This window comes from Protopterus annectens, chromosome 11.part0 (assembly GCF_019279795.1).
Source record: "Protopterus annectens isolate FY-2018-M chromosome 11.part0, PAN1.0, whole genome shotgun sequence".
Classification (NCBI taxonomy): domain Eukaryota; kingdom Metazoa; phylum Chordata; order Ceratodontiformes; family Protopteridae; genus Protopterus; species Protopterus annectens.
Genome location: NC_056745.1, coordinates 331172952 through 331191237, shown reverse-complemented (window position 1 = coordinate 331191237; position 18286 = coordinate 331172952). Strand labels below are relative to the sequence as shown.

General features: G+C 40.7%; 1 protein-coding gene across 1 annotated transcript in view; it reads right to left on the bottom strand.

Moving 5' to 3' along the window:
- Positions 1–18286, bottom strand: part of ALDH1L2 (aldehyde dehydrogenase 1 family member L2) — a 362966-nt gene that overhangs the window by 159711 nt on the left and 184969 nt on the right. The gene's annotated exons all lie outside the window — the stretch shown is intronic.

Below are 18286 nucleotides of genomic sequence, written 5' to 3'. Positions count from 1 at the left end.
CTAACGTGCTCACCAGGTCACAAATGTCCCTCTCCGGGACTTCTAGTTATTAGCAGGTACATGAATGTTGATCAAGACCAGGTGAAAGCTGAGCAATGAATCTTCAAACAGCACATCAGACAGCACAGCAATTAAGTGATAGCAGAGAAGGAAGCACTCCTTGTATTTTTCACTGTTCTGTCCCACTGCCGTACAATGCAGCAATGCTAAGCAGCTGCATATTCTCTGCCCTTTTCCAGGAGACAGACACACACACATTCACTACATATCTTTAGTTCTACGCTAGGAGCCTCTGCATGTGTAACAGCCAATTAAGCCACACATTTCCCCATTTCTTGAAGAAGCATTGCTGGAGGTGTTCAAGCCTTAAAATCTGCCAAAAGTCCTCTAATAACCTAGACCTGTTCCTGAACGTGGGACACTGCTGTCAGAGATGGAAGCTCACCAACAAGCTAACCATGCTGCTTTGCTTCTTTCTTACAACAGGCTGTTGACACCACTGCCTGCCAGGTTCTTCATTTTCTTACTACCTAACGTGCACATACCCCCTACTGCTACTAAGATTGAGAGAGGTGACCTTATTAGCATACCATGGTCCACTGTGGGACGTGAGCATTAATCTAACTTTGTAGGTATCCATATAGGCTGAACACATGACTGTTTCTGCCTGAGCACTGACAAGATCTGGTTAGAGTGCAAACAGGTAAGCAGAGCAGCATGGCTTCCTGCCCTTCAACAAGAGGCAATGATGCTTGAAGATGCCTATCCCCCACACACCTTTTCAAGGATGAGAAAGATGGCCATTGGCAACCCTTTTCTACCCCCATTCCTGCCCTATGATACCAAGGATACTAACTCACCCTAATCACCAGTGTTGGAGGTGGACAAACGGAAACCAGTAAAATGCACGAAAGCAGTCCGGACAAGCACCGTAAAGCCCAAAAAAATGTTAAAGTCCTTATTGTGAAGGCTGTTTGCAATACAAGCTGTAACACTGAAATTGAAATCCACTTGCACGTATAAAGCCACACTGAAGTCGGAAAAAACTTAAACCTTAACGCACTTTATTGTTAAAACAAGCGTTTTCGCTGTGGTTAAAACTACAGCTTCATCAGAGGCAAAAGTAAAATGCAGTGTCAGAGTCAAGTTTTATGCAACACACCCACACCTTAATTAGTAATGCAATCACAATGAAGGCGTGTTAGCAGCATTTCTTGCAAAAGTAAATTCAGGGAATGAAAGCTCTGTTTAGGAGCATTCTCAAAAGTATGTAGTTTCATACTTTTAAAACAGTTGGAAACCATAAAACATTGATGCATCAGCAGTTTGTTACATTCATACACCAAGCAAATGTGCATTAAAAGCATGAAAGTGTGTAAGAAATATATACACAATAAAAGCAGTCTAAAAACAATGTATAACAGTTCTGCATATAAAAAATGTTTATAGAAAAGTGTTTGTAAAAAAGTATCTAGTGAAATCACTACCTGCAACTGCAGTTGGAAGCCTTGCTAAGTATAAATCTTAACAGTGGTGGAAAGTATATGTTACTACAAATTACTATTAAAATAAAAGTTTTATAGCTCCTCATTTTCAGGACACAAGCTATATTGCAATGTTCATTCAAACCTGGGTACGAAAATGAGTCTAGTAATATTTGCCATTCTAGCTCCTTATTCTCCAAAAAGAGAGGTACTGGACCCCCTCTTTCTGTTTTCTTGACCTGGTCAATTGCAATAAAATGAAAGCTATGTCCTTGATGTTTCATTATGTGTTTAGCTAAAGCGTTTTCTTTTTTCAGTTTCCTTATGGCATAATCATGTTGGTACAGCCTGTCCCGTAGTCTCCGGTCAGACTTGCCTATGTAAAATGCTTCACAGCAGTTACACTTAGCTAAATAGACTATGGATCTAGAATCACAGTTAAGCTTATGTGTAATGTGGTACTTTTGTTGCGTATTACAAAGGAATTGGAAGCCTTCACAAGGTGGCAATAGTTACATGCCCCGCACTGAAAACAGCCTTTTGTTCTAGTCATTAGCTCCGTCTGTTTACTTCTTTCTAGCAAAGTTTTCAAATTATCGCCTCTCCTATATGCTATCAGAGGTTTTGTGCCTAACTTGTCCATGAGTTCCTCATTATTTGTTATGTAATACCAATTTTTATAAAGTATTATTTGAATATTCCTCGAGTCAATACTGTAATTTGTGATGAAGCTATTTACAAACGAGGTCCCTGTTATCTCAGTGTTGGAGGTTGCCCTAAGAAAGGGTATGTTCTCCCCAACCCTCAGATTAGCCTCTAAGTCTTCCTCTTGTCCTATGAAAATTTTGTGTGGAAGTAAGGGTAGAAATTGACCTTCCCTTCTTTTATTATTGACCTCATCCAGTATTTCTTCAAATAAAGTATTTGGGTATCCTCTGTTGGTGAACATTACTTGCAAGATTTTACATTCTTCTTGAAATAGTATCTCATTACTGCACATCCTGGCTGCTCGAATTAGCTGTCCCTTTATGATAGCCTTCTTTTGCTTGAATGGGTGGCAGCTGTTGTAATGTAAAAGGAGTTGCAGTAAGTTGGTTTTCTGTATATCTTTGAAGAATATTCACAATTGTTAACTTCTTTATACAAGTGAACATCAAGGTAGTCAATGCTTAGCTCTGAGAATTTAGATGTGAATTTTAAAAAGTCAGTTGTGTTATTAATAGAAGAAACAAATTCATTTGCTAGTGTCTCATCGCCATCAAAAAGGATGAAAATATCATCCAGGTATCTTGTGTAGAACTTGATGCGGTTCATTGTGTTAACGTCCTTAAGAATGTTGTCAACCTCCCAGTAGGCCATAAATAGGTTAGCTACTGTAGCACCACATGGGGACCCCATAGCTACACCTTGTTTCTGGAGATAATATTTCCCATTAAAGATGAAGAAGTTGGATGTAAGTATGATGTCTAAAAGTTGGGATACTAAATCAATTTCATTTTTGGGTGCCCCCAAACGATCTAACATCAGTGAAATCCATTCAATAGCCTCCAAGTGAGGTATATACGTGTATAGATCTATGACGTCGATAGTGAGGAAGTTCAGTGAGTCGCTGTAATCAATTTCACTTATCTTTTTAAAAAATGTCCACGAGTCCTTGCAAATGTGTGATATTTTCTTAATATATTTGCTCAGGATAATTTCTACAAGTTGGGCACTGGGGTATGTAAAAGAGACTCGGCTATCAATCAATGCCCGGATTGGTGGATTAACCAAGTTTTTATGAATTTTTGGTATACCAAAAATTACTGGTGTCCTAGGCATTGTGATGTCAATGTAATTGTAGGTGTCAATATCAATGCACCCACTAATAAATAGGTCCCTTAAAAAAACCCTAGTCCTAGAAATTGACATGTTCATCTCGTTCAGTGACGATGAAATATAAGCTGGACTATTGAGCACAGTTTCCATTTTACTAATATATAGGAAGTTGTCAAAGATTACAAGCCCACCTCCTTTGTCAGGTTTTACTACCCTGACCGGTGCTTTACATAAGTTTTCCAAGCCTTGTAGTTGTTCTTCTGTGATGTTATAGTCTAACCGGTCGTTTTTAGTATGTGAAAAAGTGGCCATTTGTCTGAGGTCCAATTCGCAAGTTTTTTCAAAAAGTGTTAAAATGTTGTGTAGTGGGGGGTTGTAAGTACTAGCTAATTTCAAATTAGTATTCATGTTAGTAACATCATTGTTAAACATTACATGCAAGTTCAGTTTCCTGACAAAGCATTTCAAGTCAATCAACGTCTTAACAAGGTTACATTTAGTTGTAGGAACAAAAGTGTTCCCGAATGCTAGTAGTTCTATCAGGGATGGAGGCACGTGAAAGCTAGAAAAATGATAGATTTTAAAGTCGCCTTTTTCATTCGTTAAGATACTTAAGTCACCTAACATGTTGTTGTTAGTGATAGGCGTTGAATTGGGAGTAGAGTCATCTGTTACTATCGTCTGGACCAGTTCTTGTTGTAGTAAGGGCGCTGTTTCGGGTTCCCTAAAAAATGCCTTCCCTGATTTTCATACCTTTGTTGGTTGTGTTGTTGTCCACTTCTGGTGTTGTGCACTTTCACATAGTTGCCACGTGGAGGTGCAGCTGAGTTAAAGTTCGTTCCTGTTTCATCCCAGTCATCACCTCCACTTAGGTTTGGCTCATTGTTTTCATTCCCAGTTTCTGTAATAGTACTGTCAACTTGAGTATTAGTTGAAGCCATTAGTTTAGGATAAGCTGTTCCATTAGAATAGCTCACCCTATCCCTTGCCAGATTGAGAGAGGTGACCTTATTAGCATACCATGGTCCACTGTGGGACGTGAGCATTAATCTAACTTTGTAGGTATCCATATAGGCTGAACACATGACTGTTTCTGCCTGAGCACTGACAAGATCTGGTTAGAGTGCAAACAGGTAAGCAGAGCAGCATGGCTTCCTGCCCTTCAACAAGAGGCAATGATGCTTGAAGATGCCTATCCCCCACACACCTTTTCAAGGATGAGAAAGATGGCCATTGGCAACCCTTTTCTACCCCCAGTCCTGCCCTATGATACCAAGGATACTAACTCACCCTAATCACCAGTGTTGGAGGTGGGGGTAAAAAACTTACACCCGCAGGCGAACTACAGTCTGGATCAGTTTAATTGTTTACTTAAGTTCAGAAAATGCATATCAAGATGTCCAGTAACTACAGAGTTGCTTTCAAGTGGCAAACATGACTATTTATGTATGGAGAGGTCATGCTTTATATCTCGACACTTAGTGAATATACAGTTGTAAGCAATTGCTGCCTATCTTTTAAATGCAGATAAATGGATCTGTAATTTCAAAAAAGTAAATGGAAGTCCATCTAAACAATTCCTAAAAAAGAAAGTTCTGTACTTACCATAACATTCCATCTGTGTTGTTGATCTTCATTTATCCTTAACATATGGGTTGGGATCCGAGCATCAGAACTGACTCAGCCGTACTACAGCCTGAGAGAACTAAAAGTTTTACCCAAAATGTTCCTCTCCAAATTACCTCAGATCAAGTTTGCAGATAAACATGACAGAAAAATAATCCTACTAGCACTTTAATGGAGACCATATCTGGTTTCATACATGAAAAAATGTATAAATAGGACCAAATTTCATTCCACCAGGAGGTCTGAATGGAAGGGTGATGGAGGGTAGAGAGTTGTGGATAAATGAAGAGCGACAACACAGATGGAACATTATGGTAAGTACATAACTTCTTTATCTGATGTTGTCTATCTTTATTTATTCCTTAACATATAGGACAGAGTCCAAAGCTACCTTATATCTTAGGTGGACTCACAGAAGGATATTCCTTAGCACCACAGAACCAAAGAATGTTCTTCCCCTAGAGACCAAGTCCAATTTGTAATGAGTAATAAAGGTTTGTGGGGAAGCCCATGTCGCAGCAAAACAAACATCATCCATGAAAGCCTTAGAATGAGAAACTGCTGAAGTAGCTATGGCTCTAGTAGAGTTTGCCCTGACAGGCCCAGGCAATTCACCTTTTCTCTTGTTGTATACAAAGGATATACAACCTTTGAGCCACCTAGATAAGGTAACCCTGGATACTGGCTTACCCATTCTGGTATTTGAAAAGGAAACAAACAGTTGGTCAGATTTCCTAATGTCTTTCATTCTATGGAGATAGAATTGCAATTGCCTATGGCTGTCCAAATAATGTAAAGAGTATTCACCTTTGTTTGAGGAATTGGGGAAAAAAGACTGGTAAATTGTCTAGTTGATATTTGTTTCTGACACCACCTTTCATAGAAAGGAAGGGTTCGTTCTCAAGAAAACTCTGTCTTTGTGAAATATCAAATATGGTGGTTTGCAAGATAACGCTGCATTTCTGAAATTCTTCTGGCAGAAGTAATTACTACCAGAAAAATAGTTTTCCAAGATAAAAATTTCAGGTCATGGTTGGCAGCAGGCTCAAAGCAGGAATGTACTATTGTCTGTAACATTAAGGTAAGATCCTGAGATACAAATGGATCTTTATACAGAGGATTTAACAACAAAGTCCCTTTTAAGAATGATTTGCAAATTTTATGAGAAATTAAGGTACATTTTTTAACCCATTATGAAAATTTGAAATAGATGCTAGCTGAACCATAATAGTAGAGGAAGAGGCTCCTTCTTCAAAGAGTAAGGCTAAAGATTCTATGATTTTGTTGATAGGAGCAGAGAAAGGGTCAATGTTATTATCACGAGCCCAGTAGGAAAATCTCTTCCATTTACTCTTTTAGAGTTTTCTAGTGGAGGATTTGTGTGAGGCCAAAAGAATCTTACGAACTGGGGAAGATAGAGAATTATGCCTGGCAATTAATGGAACTGGAGAAGCCAAGCCATGACCCTGTGGTTCTGAAGGTTTGGATAAACTAATCCCTCTGGATGGCATAGGAGATCTGGATCTGGGTCCAGAGTCCACGGTCACTGAATCAGATAAGGCCAAAGAAAGTGGAACCAAATCTGTCAAGGCCAAAAGGAAACAATGAGGATTACTTTGCTCTTCAACCTGATTACTTTCTTTAGGAATTGAGGAATTAAAGGAAACAGGGGAAAGGCATACAGAATTTCGGAGGGTCAATCATGCTGAACAGCATCTCTCAGGAGCTCCCCTGGAGGGGGGACCATGGCAAAGTAGCTGCTGCACTTGTTGTTCAGGGGCAATACAAATAGACTGCAGCAAGGCTAGTCCCAGTGACGAAAAGTTTTCCTTGCCACTTTGGGATTGAGAGACCACTCGTGAGGCAGGAGAATGCATCTGTGCAGTTTGTCTGCTATCACACTGAAACTCTCCAGAATATGCTATGTTATCAGAAATCGTTTGAAAAAGATAGCCCAGTGCCAGACTCTGACAGCTTCTCGACAAAGGGGATATGACTTGGTTCCTCCCTGCTTGTTGCTGTACCAAACTACTAACATATTGTCTGTTTGAATTGCAATTGTTCCTGAGGGAACAGCAGTTTGAAAGGCTTGCTGTGCTAAAAGCACTGCCCTCAGCTTTAGAACACTGTTGTGCAAGTTGGCCTCTATAGGGGAACTAGTGCCTTGGACAGTCTTCCCCAGAAAATGCCCCCACCCCATCAGGGAGGTGTCTGTGGTCACTATGGTTTGGGTTTGAGATGGAACAAAAAGACGGCCCAATAACATTTTGTCTGACTGAATCCACCAAGCTAGGTCTTTCTTGCAACGACTGGTAATCAAAATCTTATCTGACATTGGTTGATACAGAATGGACCAGTGAGATGCTAGAAGCCAATGAAGAATTCTCATGTGAAATCTTGCTACAGGAACTAACATAATGGCAGCTGCCATCAAACTTGGCTGGCATCAAAAGGCTTGCAAGACTAGTTGTGCGGCAGCTCTCTTGTTTCTGAGAATCTTTTACACTCGGACTTTGATCTTTTGAAATCTTGGAAACAGAAGTGAAGCTATGCAAGTTCTGGTATTTAGCACCACTTCTATGAACTCTAAACTTTGTGTTAGAGTCAGTTGTGATTTTTCATAATTTATGGCAATCCCCAGGATGGTGCAGGTCTGGAGAACATAGTCTCTTGCTTGTTCTATTAGACGCCTGGCAGGAGAGTTAATGAGCCAGTCATCTAAGTATGGAAACACCATTTTTATGTGGCAATATGCACCCTGGAGATCTATCGAGCACCTCCAATTGTCTGTCCCTACAAATGGGAGAATAGACCGAACCGTGACCATCTGGAATTTTGTCTGTCGAACAGACTTGTTCAAAACACTCAGATCCAAAACTGGTCTCCAGTCACCTGACTTCTTTGACACTAACAAGAACATTCAGTAAATTCCATATTCTATCTGGTCTGGTGGGACTACTTGAATGACCCTTTTTTTAGCAGTTTTTTGAATTTCTAGAACTAAGGTTCCCTCTGACTGGGCAAAACATCGGGGATTTTGTTGGAATTGTTTGGAAGAGAAAGAAAGGGTATGTCTGGTTATAATCCTTTACACCCAAACATTCTAAGTTATCTGAAGCCAGGTGTGTTGGTGCAAGGATACACCCCCCGACTGCTTCCAGAGGAAAGTAACTGGGCCTCCTTTCAGGAGTACTGGTAGGGTTTGCCAGGAAAGGAGTCCTGGAACCCTGATTTTGCAGGTCACCTCTGCCATGTGGACATTGTCTTCCATTAAAGCTCCCCCCTCTGCCCCTGGGAGAGCCACTGCCATGTGTGTCCTGAAAAGGCCCTTGAAACTTTCTGAACCACATTTTCCCACTCCTCTGGCTCCTGGAGTAGCACCATTGAGGAGTAGAAAAATGTACGGCCACTGCAGAATGGGTCTTTCCATCTTTCTCACACCTGGACAAAGTTTCTTGAACTTTAGAGCCAAAAAGGGAAGATCCATCAGTGGGTGCATTGACAAATTAAGACTTGAATGGCTCCACAAATTTGCACAAGTGCATCCAGGTGTGTCTCCCAGTGGCTATGCATGAAACCGTTGCCCTAGGATTCCTCCGGCTGCATGTGCTATCAGCCTCATGGACTAATTTGAAATGGACTTTAGGGTGGCCAAATGAGAACCAATCTTATCTTGGACCTCTTCAGACATGGCTCCTGCCAGGGTATCTGACAGATCTTTAATCAGATCCCTCTGAAGTCTAGTGAAGTGTGCCATAAAGTTCAAAGACTGCAATGCCCCGGGTAGATGAAGTATAAACTCACTTTCCAAACCTATCCATCGCCCAAGACTATACCTCTCAACCTCTTAGAGCAAAAAATCTGGACAAAGCCATCAATAATGGGGGGACAAAGGCCCAGAAATAGGGACAATTTGTAAATACTCCTCTTACAAAATTAGAAAATTGATAGAACAACAGGTGTTTTATTAGCATGAATTTTCTGAAGGGTATGAAGTCTGAAACTCAAACATCTGTAATTATTTTCTGACTTCAACCCTCAATGATATGCCAGTGATTTGCCAGTAAACCACAATTTTATGAGAAATGGACTCAAAATAGGAGGTTAAAATCTGGACATTCTGCAAAAATCTGTACAGTTGAGAGGTACTCTCTAATGGGAGGACTGACAGTGAAACTTTCCTTTGCCAGTTCCTTTTTGTGGCCACTGCTACCACCATGGCATCTACTGGTAACCCCTTTGCCAAAAATTGACAGCCCTCTAATGCAGATAACATTTTGTCTGGCCTCTTGGGCATAGGTTCTATGGTGTCAGGAGCCTTCCATACCCACTGTGAGATTAACTTAATGAGCTTGTCCGCAGGCAAAGTAATCCAAGAGATAGATGGTCGAGCACCAAAAGTCTGCAGGTACACTGATCCCTCCAAAGAGGGCTTTTGGGATGTCCAGCCACCCCTCTGTTTAAGGATCTCAAGAATGTCTCCAAAGGAGACGTCTTCTGGGGGTGACTATGGGGAACCCTCCCCTTCAACAAAAATCAGTGTCTTCTGTGATGGATTCCTCCAGGGAATCTAAGTGTTTCCTCTCACACTTCCTCTTCTGAGGAATCTCCTCAGTGGGGCAATCTGGGGAGGTATCAAAAGAGGACAATACCTGAAAAGGTGTCTCCTGCAGCTTTGGTGCTCGCTGTCCAGGTGTTGAGATTGGAGGAAGCTCTGGTCGACAGGAAGGATCAGAAAACTGCTCCGAAAGGTAAGGAACCAACTGACTGCCCACAGTGGACAAGGCCCTCTCCATAGCCTGGAATACTGCCCCCCCCCCCCCGAAGAGGGAAAGGAGCCAGGAACTGAGAAAGAGTGCCTGGTAACTGTGGTCACTCCCCGCTCCAAAGAAGCCACTCCTGAAGCTGAAGCCAGGATAGAGCTAACACATGCCAAAGCCTTGAGGTGCAGCGATGGCTTCAAAAAAAACTGGGTCAAGTCCTGCTACTCAGAGCTGACAGCATGATCACAAACCCGAGAGATCTCCAGATCTGACAGAGCTGAAGAACTCAGGGCAGAAATCTGTACCGGAGATGCAGATCTCGTCGGAACCAAAACAGTTGACAACGGAAAACTTAGAGCCAAAATCTCCAAGGCCTCAGAGGAGGGTAGAGGAGGAAGAGTAGGAGGGGTCACAGAAGGAGGAGATCCAGCACCTGAAGGGACTGGAACTGAGGATGCACCTGCAAGTCCCCTCACCACAAGGAGCTGATCTACCAACCTCAACATGTCCATTTCTGTCAGGCTCCTAGTGGAATGAATTGACTGGATAGAGGGGGATTTTGGTCTTTCCAAAATGGGCTGGGTAACTGACCAGCAAAGGGATCCTATGGATGGGGGATATTTGGTCCCAGGTCTGTGCAAGAAAGAAAATTCAGGGCGTTCCTTTGGACTCAAAGATATTGGTGTCACAATAAAAGACAGTGCCAAGGCTGTCGGTTCCATAGGCTAGTCTAATATTTGTTCTGATAATTTTGGCACCAGTGGAGATGTCAGTTTCAGTGCTGAAATCGGCGCCAAATTATCCTTTGAGGAAACTGTCCATTCCACAATTTTGTGGTCATTGGTGCCTTAGGGAGAAGCTGGCACCACCTGACTCCTCTTTCTTGGTTTGTCTAATTTAGAGGATGAAGATGATGAGGAAGGGGAAGATATATCTGTTTTGCTTTTACCAGAAAAAAACAGGTAAGGCTTCCTCAAAAGAAGATTTTATCATCCCCTTTAACAGCAATTTATTTTTCCTTTCTACCAGAGCCCAGTAAGTAAAGGCATGGCAGCTTGAGCAATCCAATTGCAAGTGCACTGAGCCCAGTCAATAGACAAAGAGAATGCCCATCAGAACTGAGCATCTTACAGTCACACTCTTGACATTTTTTATACCCAGAAGTTCCTTTAACTTTGTCAACCATAATGTTATACAACTAATAACACAAACAACCAAATGAAACTAATAAAAGAAAAGGACAGCAAGGCTACCAACAATGGTAGAAGAGAGTACTGAAAGTAAAGATAGCTACCAGTGATGGTAAATAGGCTACAGCAATTGTAGGAAGAACATATGAAAGATAGAACTACTTTTTTGTTTTTGGAAAAAAAGAGAAAATAATTAAGTGCTACCAACAATGGTGGTCACAAAATACACCTAAGTGTATAAGGGAAGGACACAGAGGAACTGGAGAGGAGAGAAGAAAAGGGTAGGTTGAAGAAAAAAAGATCAACAAACTATATAGTAATAAAAAAAAAAAACTCATAGCTATACAAAAAATTCAAAATACAACAAAGAAAATAAACTTCGCTCAAGAGCAATCTGGCAATGTGTCTGTCACAGGAAGTGGAAAACGAGATCTGAGGAAATTTGGAGAGGAGTATTCTGGGTAGGACTTAAGCTTGAGAGGTTTTGGTTCTCGCGGGTTGCAGTCATGGCCGAGTCGGTTCCAAGCACCCATATGTCAAGGAATAAATGAAGAATGACAACATCAGTTTGTCTTTTCATTGGGGCACAGCAACTTCTGCACTCCCATACTCCTAATAAATATACTCATTCTGGGGTAATCTGTATTTTGTGGGAAATTGCTATTCTCCCTTTGTATGACAGCACTCAAATACACTTGTTGGTGAACTGGCTGAAAAATCATATGCAAGTAGTTTTTGGTCACTGAATATGGCTCTCCAAGTTTAAGACTTTAGAATTTCATTAATTAATGAAAGCAGCACCTGCCCCGTGTCCTCAATGACAGTGGTTTGAATAAGCAAAACAAAACTCAAGACTTTAGCTTAATGTGAGTTTTCTAGTGTAAAAGACATATATTGGTGAAACAGCCAATTTACCCTGAGCTCAGTGAAGCTGCAAAACAGCTTTTCTCCCAGATATGGCAGTGTTAATTATATAAAGTGTCTTAAGGGGCAATGTAGGGAAAAGCAGTGACTAAGTGTGGGTGAGGGGATTGATAATGTATTAATTCACAAAATAAATAAATAAATACATATATACATAAATACATAAAAATAAAATAACTTCTCAAACTTTCCTTTGGGAAGATATGTTCACCCATTACTTCTCCTGTAGTGCAAAGTTTCTGGCTTTATTATTCATCTCCTGATGCCTCTGACTGTTCACTGTCTCCAAACCCTAACTTAAGCAGGCCTAACCCTGCCTGCAAGGAAGTTTTCATGGCACAATCACCTTGTGGAAGACCCTTTCCTCCCTTTGTCTTTCACTGCTGCATGTGCAAGGGTGCTACAGTGAGGTGAGCATATCCCTCTGTGTGGTCCTCTCCTAATGCAGCTGCATATGCAATGGGATTGCATGTCTGGAGTCCTGCACTGCTGACCATTTCAAGCCCCAAGCTCTTATCAGAGCAACAGAGATCATCATACTTTCCCCTGAGAGAGAAAAGAAGCAGGCAACAGGTTCCTTCATTCTTTTCCCCCACCCCCCTTCCAAATGGTTTTAACAATGGTCCAGACAGGTTACTGAACTTGACTGTTATTGGAATGATTGAACTCCTTATGTCTATGCCACAGTTTGAGCTAGAAAGATAACCTTATGTGTTCGTTTTTGTTCTATCAAAAATGGAATCATAGAGTCTGCTGCAACAGTCCTTAGTGATTTTGTTTGGCCATTTACACTATACAATTCTCTTCATACCACTGCTCAAGGCTGCACAAGCTGATACTTAAAACACCACAATCCTAGGCTGGTTCAATGACACAGGTGTAAAGTTTCTGTTCACACTGATGGTGATTCTGGTTTTATTAATGATACAGGCAATAGACTGGACACACAGGTAGGTACAAGCAGTCAGAAGCCAATTGTCCTACCTTAGAGGAATACAAAAGGATTCTTGGCAAATAATCATCTTTTGGAGAATGCTTGCAGCTAGTTTAGGTGCATAACTAAGGTAAAAAAATCAGGCACAAGTTGCAGATGTGTGGGAGTGCATTCCAAGATCACACATTCTTGCTGCCATAACAGGGCCACCCTAAGACAGGGTACTAATGTATATTCCCAACTGGAAAGGAAAGGCCCACTACTCATGGAATTAGTGAACACAAGATGGGGAATCAAATCTTGAAGAGTCAGAAGGTATGAGAGAAGAGGAATTCTTTCCAGGATAAGACAGCAGCAAAGAGTACGTGTGTTGGTGAGTTGGCTGAAGCTTATGTACAAGCAGTTTTCAGCCAACTAAATTGGCTCTCCAAGTTTAAGAATTTAGAATTTCATTAATAAGTAGCAAAAGGAATTGCTTGTGTCTTCGCAGACATTTCAACAATAAGGGCATTTGTTAAGTTCTGGGTAGGGAGATGTAGTAGCCCCTAAAAAAATACTGCACATCCTTGCCATGGAAAGCAGCAGGCACACAACAGTACTACAATGTCTCCACCTGTTTTATGATGAGAGATAGGAGTGAATCAGTGTATGCAGGAAGTGCATCCTGAACCAATTTATATTGTATTCTGTGGAATATGATATGAAATTTTAGTGGTAGTTGGTCTGTTTCATCGTGCAAAAAAAACGGTGTTTACTTTGTCTTAGGATTGTCAATTATTGACATTTCCCACACAGAAAGACACACTATCTGCTTCACTCTCTATTTTAGAAAATCTGCAAAAGGCTGCAGAAATGAGATTACTTCTACATATTTACCAAATCTCACTTCTGATGTAATACACATCTTGAAATGGGTGTACACGTGGCTTCCAACATTAAGGATTCATCCATCAGTTTTCAGTACCATCTTCAGAGAGTTGGGAGGAGATACGAGCCTAACCTAAGAATTAACAAGCTCAAAACAGGAACTAGCCAGTCCAACACAAGTTTTACACACACACACACACACACACACACACACACACACACAAGCGCACACACACACACACACACACACACACACACACACACACACACACACATGCACACGAGCACACATACACACACACACACACACACACACACACACACACACACACACACACACACACACACGCATGCATGCGCAGACATATTAGGGAAAAATTTAGCATCACCTTTAACCTGCAAGCATGTCTCTGGAATGTGTGAGGAAATAAAAGATAAGGTGAAAATCTATGCAAGCTTTACACAGAAGCCACCCTAACTGCTGGGGTGTTGGCGAGTGTGTAAACCACACCCATGACTAACTGCATGACAGCCCTACTGGTTGGCTGCCTCCCTTGGATCCTCTCAAAATGCAGACATTTCACTCACAGGACCATCTTCTTTTTGGCCAGTGACTGAACGCTGCATCACACAAGTTTGTTGTCAACCACCAAGTTACAGGAAAGAAATGCCGCCACACGTACACAGATAAAGTACTACCAGCACATTCAAAGAACTGCAGGAATTCTGACTTGGACATTAGCTTAGGGGAAATATTTTTGTTACTTGGTGTTTGTCTTAGTGGATGAATAACTGTTTTTACGGTTCTGAGTACCTATATAGGTCTGCTCCTTTAATCATTTTGCAAAATTCCTCTAACAGCCTGCAAAAGCCTATAGTGGATTCATCTGCATTGGCAGAACTGAAGATATACCAATAAATGAAATACAGCCCCATATGTTATTCTGTTATTCTGTTATCAGAAAACAGAAGTTAATGCCAGAGGTACAGCTGGGCAAAATGTACATCACCTCACCCAAGGAAAGTTTCACACTGCTTGAAAATAACTGGCCAGGAAAGATGAATATACGAGAAAAGCAGCCTGCATGCTATAATGTTACAAGACATCTACATGAAGGAAGATTTAGGTCATAAGTAATTTTTACCTGTTTACTTTACTGTACAGGTCCCCTGCACTCCCAAAGTGATGTACTGTAAGAGAAAATTTATCTGTCAGACTATATTACCACATCTCAAGTGTGTAACGCAAAAGACTATGTCTTGAATTGTATATCAGGTATGCTAGGCAATGGTCATTGCCTTGTGTATCGCACTACACCTCAAGTGTACCAACATCTCATAAGGCATACCAAGAAATGCGTTAACATTCATAAACTAACCCTGCCAAAGACTGGACATTTCATTTTTGCATGGCTCTTGTGAAAAACTATTTATTGTTTATAAGTAGGCCTAGAATGACCTACAAATGAGTATTCATTCATATCTAATCAAGGTAACACCAGAAGTACTATACACATTAAAGTCAATAAGAGCTGCCTGCAAAGGTATAGATCTATTTATTTATTTTTATTTATTACTTGTTGACTGGATTAGTCCAACTAGGACAGTGTCCTCTTTTCAGTGGAGATCCAAGGTGGTACTCATATTGACTACGAAAAATTTGGCCAGGGCAATGGAAGAAGGGAGGGGACTTCCCCTCTTATTTTTTTTTTTTTTTTTTGACACGTGCCATGGGATATTTTACATCCACCTGAGCTACCACCAACTTATGCAGATGGGACCTTGGTTTACAGTTTCATCATAAGGAAGGCAGCATCCTCTTAATGCTACACTGCAGTGTCAGTACTGGAAAAATAATTGCAAGTAGCTGGTATGGGAAGAGAACCTTCAGCCCTCTCATCTTTCCACATCAAAGGCAAGTCTGCCACCTGTTAAGCCACTGACACTGACAATTACAGCTTTGAGATCTTAGGTTATATTTGTTAGGTTTACAATACACTGACTTGGAACTCATAACAAATCATTTGACAACCTGTCAGATTCATCCTCTGCAACTCTTAGAGAATAATGTACTTGGTGGTACAGTGCCACACCACTGTCACATGCATCCTGGTTCTCTAGTTCGGTGCCCTTCAGGCTGCCTTCTATGTGGCATCTACATATCCTCCCTGTGTCCATGGGGATTTTGGCGCGCGCGTGTGTGTGTGTGTGCGCGCGCGTGTGTGTGTGTGTTTGTGTGCGTGCATGTGTGTGTGTGTGTGCGTGCGTGTGTGTGTGTGTGTGTGTGTGTGTGTGTGTGTGTGTGTGTGTGTGTGTGTATATACCCTAAGATAGGCCAACATCCTGCATAGTATTGGCTCCCTGAATTGTGCCCACAGCTTGTCGGTATGTATAGCTTCACTAAAACCCTGAAAAGGATAAAGCAGGTTTCAAAAAAAACAAAAAAAAACAGTATATTTATAAATAGTGTTTCAGTCACCTTTATTGTCAACATTTCTTATACAAATATTTACGAACAAATAAAATGCAAGATACATATGTGTGTGTGTGTGTGTGTGTGTGTGTGTGTGTGTGTATATATATATATATATATATATATATATATGTGTGTGTGTGTGTGTGTATATACATATATATGAAAGTGTGTGTGTGTGTGTGTGTGTGTGTGTGTGTGTGTGTGTGTGTGTGTGCGCGCGCGTGTGTGTATACAGCTAGTTGGTTATCGCTGTATAACTTAGATATCAGCTTTACGTTAGCCACGTATCCAGATATTTTGCGAGATAGAAGGAAATGAGTACTCGGCTCATAAAGTCACAAGGAAAATGTGAACTTACAGTGACTGGAGGTCAGCATTGAACCTTGGAACTGTGAGGCAGTAATTACTGAGCCATCATAATGTCCATAAAGTTAAATTATGAAATTAAATATTACACAGACAGTGAGTTCTATGTATGCAATCTCGTAACAAGTTCTGACAGCAGTTTACTCTAAACATTATTAGTCAAAGAAGTGAGCAAGTTATTTATGTTTACATAATTAATTCTTAAACAAGGGTGTTCCCATTCTCAGAAATTACAGCACTTTGAGTTGATTACATTAACTAGAGAACAAAACAGTTTTTGCAGCTCCTAAAGCATTGCTTGTGGAACATCGTGTTCAGTGAAACAGGATCCCAGGAATTTCAATTAAATGAATCAGATACACCCACTGACCTTAATTTGCCTTCTACTTCACAAGATAAAAAAAACTTCCATTCCAAGTTTGAGCCCTTTATTTTACAGAACTTATCTAGGTGGTTACAACACAATTACTCCAACAAGGTGGTACATGGTAGACTCACCACTAAGCTTTGCCCTTTGTGTAACCTGAATTTAGAGCTTAATACCACCTTAACAGTGTACTCTTTATTTATAGCATGGCAGAGGCATCAAACTTGTAAAGTTAGACTTCTGAAGTGAAAAGAAGTTGAATGCATACAAGCAACCACTCAAGAAAGGCAAACAGCAGTTTTAAAATGACAAGGACTTAACACCTTGGGTACCTTGTGGTTTAATGAACAATATGAATCATCCTGCAGAGCTCTTAGTGAGAATGAACTGAACTCTAAATCTAATGCTATTTTAGCTAAACTTGAGCACTAGGATAATGCAACCGAGGATGTTAAAAATGTGTGGCACAAATTGCATTAAGAGAACACAGACGTTATTATTTGATAAATTCTACTGTAAATGAAAAGAATGCTGTAAAATGGAATGCTGTTGGATTGTGATATTTCTGATGCTGAAGATCTTGTATGTTTCCTGCATGCTTGGTCTGCAAAGGCTTGGACAGTGGCTCTGCATCCTCTGATTTTACACTAAATGTTCTCTTACAACTAGGTGGGGGGGGGGGGTAAAGAAAAATGCCCCCAGAATTCTGTTGCAGTGATGGATTCATTTTAAGCACTGGCTTTTGTAAGTTCAGAGAAAAACTGGTGAGCTTTATATGCAAGAAGCAGGTGTTCCTAAACAAATGCAATATGTTTCTATTGCTGGGCAATGCAAAAAGACCTTTAAAACAGTAAGGACTTGACTCACCTCCTTGGAATTTTTTTATTCATTACTGTGTCATCTTGAATCTGAATTACCTCTGCAGATAAGACTAGTGCTTAATCACATGATATGCAGAAGTGAAACAGTAAGGCACAAACCGATTTTGAGGCTAAATCCTTAGCTCAGTAGGTCCCACAGATATTCCTGGGATTACACTGCACAGAGTTAAAATAAGCTTGCCAAACCTTTATTTATATGTTTGTACAGAAAGTGCTAGGACCCACCTATTGCCACCAAATAAAATGTGATAGCTCAGGGGTTTAAATCCATACATCTGGCACCAAATGATATGTGATGATCAAGAGTATGGTCTCCCAAATCACACCACTGCAATCAATTAATGAACTACGGGCTAACTGGCCTTACAGCCATGTGGTAAATGTATACTGCTTCGTCGGGTAAGAACGAATACCTGCCACACCCAATTAAGCTTTACACTGTTTACACTGTACAGCTGAAGATCAGGGTTATAGTCTCTGGCTACACAGAATTTCAACCACTGTAAAATGGACTCAGTGACTTCTAATGTAGTCTTACCAGCAATACTTGAAATGTGTCCAAAATTATTATGCACACAAAAACAGACAAC